This window comes from Setaria italica, chromosome III (assembly GCF_000263155.2).
Source record: "Setaria italica strain Yugu1 chromosome III, Setaria_italica_v2.0, whole genome shotgun sequence".
In the NCBI taxonomy this organism is placed as follows: Eukaryota; Viridiplantae; Streptophyta; class Magnoliopsida; order Poales; family Poaceae; genus Setaria; species Setaria italica.
Genome location: NC_028452.1, coordinates 26,308,880 through 26,317,170, shown reverse-complemented (window position 1 = coordinate 26,317,170; position 8,291 = coordinate 26,308,880).

Genomic DNA, 8,291 nt, shown 5'->3' with positions numbered 1-8,291 from the left:
CTGCACGACTTCCGTAGTCATTTTCTTCACCTCTGTCTCCTCCTCGACTACCTGCAAGTCGTCCATGTTAGAATTAAAGTTTGGCCTGGTGATAAAACAAACAACTTACAAGTACTCGATCTTCAGGATCTTTTCCTTCTTCAAAAGTGATTACCGAAGGGGGCACTTCATCGGTGGACGACTTCTTCACCACCCGCATGATGGTGATAGTACGTGCCTTCTTCGGGGGTGGTGCCAATCCGACTTCCAAGTCATCCTCAGCTTCACGCTTGGGTCTTCATGGTGACCAATCCTCCTATTCCTCCTCCTTCTCCTCCTCCTCTTCTTTCAATTGCCTTCTGTATAGCCGCAAGGGTCTGTACACGCGGAGCGGCATCGGACCTTTCGGTCCAGGTGGAGGAGGGTTGGAGTAGTACAAGTGAAGTTCTTCATGTAAACAAAAGACAAGTCAGCAAATTGACAAATTACAAAAATTAGTAATGGGGGGCTGCAGGCCATGGGTACTTATGGGATTTGGCGGGTTGACGGCGCAGTGTTCCCTCACGACCGTCAGCATCGCCTTGGCGTTCTTAAAGAAGCACCTCAACTGTGCCATCACCTTGTCCACGAACAAGTCTTCCGACGTCATCCAAGATGGGTTGTTGGGACCCGAGTAGTCGTATCCCCATGTGCAGCACAACTGCAGGGGTTGAACTTGCCTCCTCATGAAACTGAACGCCACGGCGACTTTGGCTAGTCCTTCCCTCTTGAGCGAGGCGATCTTCTCTATCAGCTCCGGCAATTGGAAGCTATCTGCAGTACTCAGCTCATCCAGCCACCGATTGTTTCAGACTTGGGAGTCTATGAGTTCATAATCCAAGTATTGGCCCTTGATTTCTTCCCGCAGCTGGATTCCTATCCCTCCCCGGTGTGGTTCATTTTGGGCTAGGGCTTGACTCTAAAGAATTTCCTAAAGAGTTGGAAGTGCAGCTGGATTCCGAGGAAAGCCTCGCACAAATACATGAAAATGGCAACGTGCAAGATTGAATTGGGATTGAGGTGGACTAGTTGTAGATTGTAATACCTCAAGAGCCCACGGGAGAAATTAGAGGTGGGCAGAGCCAAACCTCGCTCAACAAAGTGCGTGAAGATGAATGCCTCATTGGAGAAGCTCTCCATGGGCCACGGGTTGCCGTAGGCCTCCCTTCAGTAGATGAAGTCCTGTTCTTGGATAAGATCATCATCCACTAACACCTGGATGTCCACCTCCTTCATCACAGACTTCTTCCAAGTGCAGGCTTGATTTGGCGGTGGCGTCTGATCGGTCTGACCATACTTTGGCACTAGCAGCTGGATCTCCTTCTCCTTCTTGGTGGCCTTCTGCTTCTTGCTCTCTGCTGCCTTGCTGGAGGTTGCTTTCTTCAACGCCATTATCACAAGGGTCTTATTGCGCATAAGCTCAGGGGCTAGGCGGTGGGGAAGGATGGCACTGGGACTCGAGAATGGAAGCGGCGGCGCCAGAGCTACAGTGTGGAAGATGAACAGGCAGAATGGCTCAGGTGAAATGGAAGGGATGAATTCCTCTGTTATTTATAATGGCGACATAGTTAACCGAGGGGCGAGATTAATGGGGAATATTCCATTTTTTAAAAGCCCTCAGTTATCGCTGGATAGTTTCCAATTCTTTTTAGAAGAGATAAGGTTACCATTAGCAAATGGTCATGCTGATTAGTGGTTGACCCTTATACCCAAACTAGTCATGTAATGGCTCGGGGCCTGTATGCCGCGTGTCCATTGGCTAAAAAGTTTATTCTTCAGGTTTTAAGGTGAAAGAGATGTGAAATTTCAAGATTGACCCTCAGCCTGATTCTTCAATTCAACCTAAGGCTCGGGGGCTACTCCATATGGAGTGTGATTTTCATCACACTTCCATATAAAATTTAAGATTGAAGATTCAAGACTAGGTTAAATGAGGATTGAGCACATTCTAGCCGCATGACAGTTTTCGAGTACATTTGAAGACCCAATACGGCGGATTACTCAAAGGAGCACCACAAACTAGTCGGAGACGTCTATAGAAGTACTCGGAATTGCTGCATTTGACTAAAAAGTACTCAGTGGCTTGTCAGCCATACATCTATGGGCCCACCAGAAGGTTTGGACAGTCCTAGATATGGGGTTGTACACCAAGACGTGTCAGACATGGAGAGTACAGTGCAGGACGACATGGTCTATGTGGAGGACAATAACTTGTCGAGGATTAGGAAACTACTCATAGCAATTAGAGTAGGATTCTCTAGTTGAATCCAACTAGTATTCTTGTAAACGACCGAACTGTAACCCTACCCCCAGCAATATAAGACGAGGTAGGGACCCCCTTCAAACAAGTTCAATCAATACAATCCAACCAATACACGTAGGTTTCCAGGTCTAAACCTTTCTAAATCATGTGTTCGAGTTCACCTTCAAGTTCCTGATCTCGGCAAGCCCCACGTATAAAACACTACCTTGGATACCCCCTCGGTAGGTTGCCAGGTCTAAACAACTACACACTGGTGTCATCTAATAGATGGTCTCATGCATTATCACGTAATCTTGAGATGACTCAACAGGCAACCCGTACAATTGGTTATCTTATAAGTTGTCTGGTAGAGCTATATAATTCCTTAATTTGCGCATATGAAAAAGGAAATATTATGAGTTGCATGGCAACAATAACTCGTACAATGGTTGTTGAGTTGTCTCATAGTCCTACAATTTAGCTCATGAGGTGGTTGTTTCATGAAACAACGACCTATGAGATTGCTGACGTGTAGTAATGGACTTGCTCTAGCAGGCAGAACAAATCAGCTCACCGGTAATTCAGGATAAAATATGATTACTGTGAGAGAATATAAATATTGATTATTGATCAGTATTGAGCCTTGTGACCTGTTTATATAGAGCACTTTATTTTGCCACTCTGATACCAAGCAATCATAAAGATAGAGATGAAAACTAATCATATACTATCATATATAACAATCCAAATTATTCTGGATCATTGCCATATATTCTCAAGGGTCCCCTTCGAGTGATTGTACAAGGAAAGCAAATGCCATGACTGGAGTACAAACTGACGAGTTCGCTCAAATAGATGATATCATTTTGTTGCCGATGTAACTAAGAGTGGTGCAATGTGGACATCGCCATGTTAGGAGGGTGATGCAGGGCCAAGGCACAATACTAGCAGCATACAAAATCATCTTTGAGTAAATTTCACCAACGGTCTTTAAACTTATGCTGAGTGCTCATCTCGATCCCTTTACTCTTAAAGTGCACATAATGGATCAAACACTTGTCCCCAGCTCTCTTCCTGGTCTAGAGTTACTCTAAAAATGCACATGACGATCCCTAAACTTGTCTCGAGCTCACATCTAGGTCCATAAACTTGTCCCGAACTTTCATCCAAGTCCACAAACTTGTACCAAGCTCCCATTGTTAGATATGATCTGAATTATAACGTGAGTCTTGTGGGGACGCCTGGAGGGCACACGGTTCGGGTTATGTGATTAAAGGATTTGTTTCCATATTTGACTGCAGTCAATTTAGTCCGACCTATATATACATCTGGTAAGCCGCACGGGAAGAGCAAGACAACTCATTGTATTCCCTATGTTGTAACATTCTCATTATAGTGAAGATCGCCGATTGGTGCCCATGAGTTTTTCCTGCAAGGGTTTTCCACGTAAAATTGTGTCTCGTGTTCAATCTTATTTTCGCATTAGTTGCTAACAATGATATTTGATGGAAAAAAATTAGGGTTTCACCCTGTTCATCGCGCTTCTGATGGAACCAATCTTCTACAGTGGAGCGCAGGTCTTGTCGGTCAGGCGAGCGTGTCTCGCTATCTTCTGACACGTTGCTGCCTTGGTCACTAAGGCATTTCCATCTCCCAGTTGAAGCCCTCGGCCAATTTGAAGATGGTGCATGGAGTTTCGTGGAGGCCTATTTCGCTATCGTTCCTGCTACTGTCGTCGTCAATTTCTGAAGCTAGTCCGGTAATTCAGGGCCTGTTTGTTTCCCTTGGGATAAAGTTTAGCTCCCCATTTGAGCCCTTGGGCAGCCAAATAGGTGGGCTAAAATATGGGTGCTAAACTTTAGCTCCCTTCTTTCCGTTAGCCCCTCCAAGGGGTGCTAAAAGGGCCTAAAGGGTGCTAAAAGTGGTCCTCCTGCACTGCTTGCCCTCCTTGCCCTCCCGCACCCATGCTGCCCTCCTACTCCTCCATGCTGCACACGCATCCTCCACTCACGCTGCAACCGCACTCCCTCCTACTCCTCCATCCCGCACCCACATCCTTGCCCATCTGCACCACCGCAGCACCGAAATGCCACCATCCTTCACCTCCAGCTTACGCTACCGCCTTGCAGACCCAATGCCGTGCCGCACCTCCACTTTTCATCCCCTCCCCACGCCGAGCGCCTCCCTCCAGATCCAGCACCTCCCTCACTACTGCCAGGCCTGCGCCGCCGTCCTCCCCGAGCTACCCACGGTGCAGATGGAGAGCCACAGTGATGACAGCTTGAGGGATTTATTCTCCCAGCCGGATCCAGTTTTCCCCACCGCCGGCTACAATTTCTTCTCGCAGGCGGAGTCTTCCAAGCTCCCCGAGCGAGCATGCAGGCACTGGACCTCAACTTGGAGGTAAAAGATTTCCCAAATCTCACCTCTTATTCAGAGATGCTTCGGTGATGCAGAAGCCGTGGGAGAAGACAACTTCATTAATGTTGAAGAAGAAAGTGGTGAGGATGATGTCGAAGAGCAAGGAATTTTCCTGAGCTCTCAGGTAACCATCACAGAGACCTCAATCTTGATGTGAAAATTGTTGCAATTGTGTTCTGCATTGTACCTACTGTAATCTAGATTGAGGTCAGAGATATGTTTGCTAGATGACATGTATTGTTACTGCAATTGCTAGATGATATTTTATCTGTCACTGTTGTTCATGCATATGTATTGTCTTCTACATTGACCTCAATCTATGAATTCTTGCAATTGTTTGCTATTATAATCTAGCAATTCTTGCAATTGTTCTGTAATTGTTTGCCTATTCTTGTGTTCTGCACTAGATAAAATGTGACAAGGCACAATGGTCAGAATAAAATACATATTAGGATGATGAGGGAGCTAGTTACTAAATGGTCTGCATCTGAAGATGCAACTCAAAAGGTCTTGAAGAAAGCAGCCACTAAGAAAGGTCAGAAGAGGAACAAGTTGGCAGATTCTGTTAAGAAGTGCCAGGATTTGGCTTTAGAATGTGGGGCAAGTCCTGACAGTGTTGAATACTTTGCATGTGATACATTTTTTGAAAAATAATTTAATAGAGAATTCTTCTGCAACATAACAACTCCTGAAGCAAGGTTGGTATTCTTGAAGAGATGGTGCTAGAACAACAATATGTATTAGTTAGGAGTTAACAATATGAATTTTATGTGGTTGTTTCTATGAATTTTATGTGGTTGTTTCTATGAAACTACTATCTTGCTGTTTCTAATTTCTTGCTGACCTATTATCTTGTTGTTTCTATTGCTATCTTGTTGTCGCTATGCTGCTATCTTGTTGTTTCTAATATCTTACTGACCTATTTCTTTCTTGGTCAATTAGGATGGTATTCCTTCAAGTGATTCCAATGGTAATTCCTCCAGTGATCCTGATGGTAATTGTTCAAGTGAGGATGAAATTGAGAAGATGGTACTCATTCATCGTAAGAGGAATCGGCAGTTCCTGAGTGTGGCCCTCATGTTTGGTATGTACTATGAAACTTTCATGCAGCTCCAAGGAGGGTAGCCAATGTACCGGGCATAAAATAGGTACAGAAAACACTATCAAATAGAACCTCTTGCTACAACATGTTTAGGATTTGTAGACCATTATTTTATCAACTTCATGATTTGTTGGTCGAGTCCTTTGGCTTGAGGGCAACAAGAGGAATGTCAACGTTGGAGGCTTTAGGGATGTTCCTATGGATAGTTGGTTCACCTCAGTCACTTAGACCAGCTGAGGATCGGTTTGTGAGATCATTGGATACAATAAGCCGTACATTCGATAAAGTTTTATCTAGTGTTCTTAAGCTAGCAGTAGATATTATTAGGCCATTGGACCCTAAATTTAGGACGGTCCACCAAAGATTACAAAACTCTCAGTTTGCTCCATACTTCAACAATTGTATAGGAGCAATAGATGGGACGCATGTACCGTTGTGGTGCCAAGTGATAAGGTAGTTCAACATACGGGGAGACATGGATATACCACACAGAATGTGCTAGCTATTTGTGACTTCGATATGAGGTTTACATTTGTTGTTAGTGGATGGCTTGGATCGGTACATGATATGAGAGTGTTCAATGATGCCATAACCAAATATGGTGACAAGTTTCCACATCCACCTCCAGGTACACTACTCTCTACATGATCATTACTACCTCTTAGATGAACTACTTCATTTACCTGACAATAATGTCTCCATTTGTAGGGAAGTTTTACCTAGTTGACTCGGGGTACCCTAATCGTCCGGGTTACCTTGAACCATACAAGGGTACAAAGTACCATCTCTCAGAGTTTCGAAGTGGCCCACTGCCAAAAGGTATGAAAGAGACCTTTAATTTCGCACATTTGTCCCATAGAAATGTCATCGAGAGGTCCTTTGGAGTTTAATTTGAAGATGAAGTGGAGGATTTTGTTGGATATGCTAAGTTTTCCGATGCCTAAGCAAAGCCAAATAATTGTAGCATGCATGGCAATTCACAATTTCATTCGAGAGAATGGTATTGCAGATAGGGCCTTTGATTTGTGCGATGGTGATGAAAACTATGTTCCAATGGCCGAACCATCTAACTCTCAAGGACATGCATAGAATACACATGCAGGGGATGAAGACCATAACATGAATGCATTCTGTGATGAAATAGCTAATGGTTGTACAATACATCATAGCTAATGTGTATGGCTGTCTTCTAAGGACAATGATAATGGAATTGATTCTTTCTGTGATTTTATGGTTTTTTAGACAACGAAAATAAAATTGAACGTTTATATATTGCTTCAATATTTGAGAGAGAGGTGCACAAGCACCCTAAACCAGCGGCGCGGGAGAGCACGTGTGGGAGCCTGGGCGCGCGTGGGAGCGGGCGTGGGAAAGGAGGGAAGGAGGGATAAATAAGTCTTTTGTACAACCATATGCTAAAGTTTAGCCCATGTATCCAAACAGCAAAAGAGACTAAACTTTAGCCCTCCATTTAAGGGAGCTAAACTTTAGCCTTTGGGAAGTTTAGCCCAGGGAAACGAACAGGAACTCAAACTCAATCTACTACAAGGCTGCCGCTACTGCCGCTACGTTCCCTTAGTGGAGGAAAATCAACTACTGTTGTACACTTCCATCGAGGTGGAGGAGAAATTCCGGCTGTTGTTTCCTCGTACCACCCCGCATACAGATCGAGGTACAGATTGCAGAGCATCGATCAGGGCTGCCGTTCGTGGTTTCTTGCTGCACATTAATTTTGGTGGAATTTTGCTTGCGCACCCATGAAGGCTACCAGATATTTCATTAGCTCTTTGCTAATCGTACACAAAGGTGTACATAGGCTACAGGTTCTGCTAGGGTTACATAGTAACATACCTAGTTTTTTTTACTGCAGATTATTTTCTCTTGGTTATTTCTTCACATGGCTTCTATGAAGTATGATATTCCGCTACTGGATTGAGATACAAGGCTCGCATTGTCGCAAGTTAAGATGCGAGCTATTTTAGCACAAGCTGATTTGGATGATGCGCTTGATAAATTCGGGAACAAGAATTCAAAGTCTTGGACTGATGATGAGAAAAGGAAAGATTGTAAGACCTCGTCTCATATTCATCTTCATCTTTCAAATAATATTTTGCAAGAAGTTTTGCAGGAGAAAACCGCAGTTGCTTTATGGCTCAAATTAGAGTCAATTTGCATGTCTAAAGATTTGACAAGCAAGATGCATATGAAGATGAAGCTGTATACACACAAGTTGCAAGAAAGTGGTTCTGTGCCTAACCATCTTTCGGTATTTAAGGAGATTGTTGCTGACCTACAATCTATGGAGGTAAAATATGATGATAAGGACTTGGATCTTATTCTTTTGTGCTCATTGCCTAGTTCTTTTGCAAACTTCTGAGATACCATATTGTATAGTCGTGACACTCTAACCATGAATGAAGTTTATGAGGTAGTGCAAGCAAAGGAAAAGATGAAACAAATGGTGTCTTCTGAAGGTTCCACTTCCAATGGAGAAGTTGTCTATTTGTG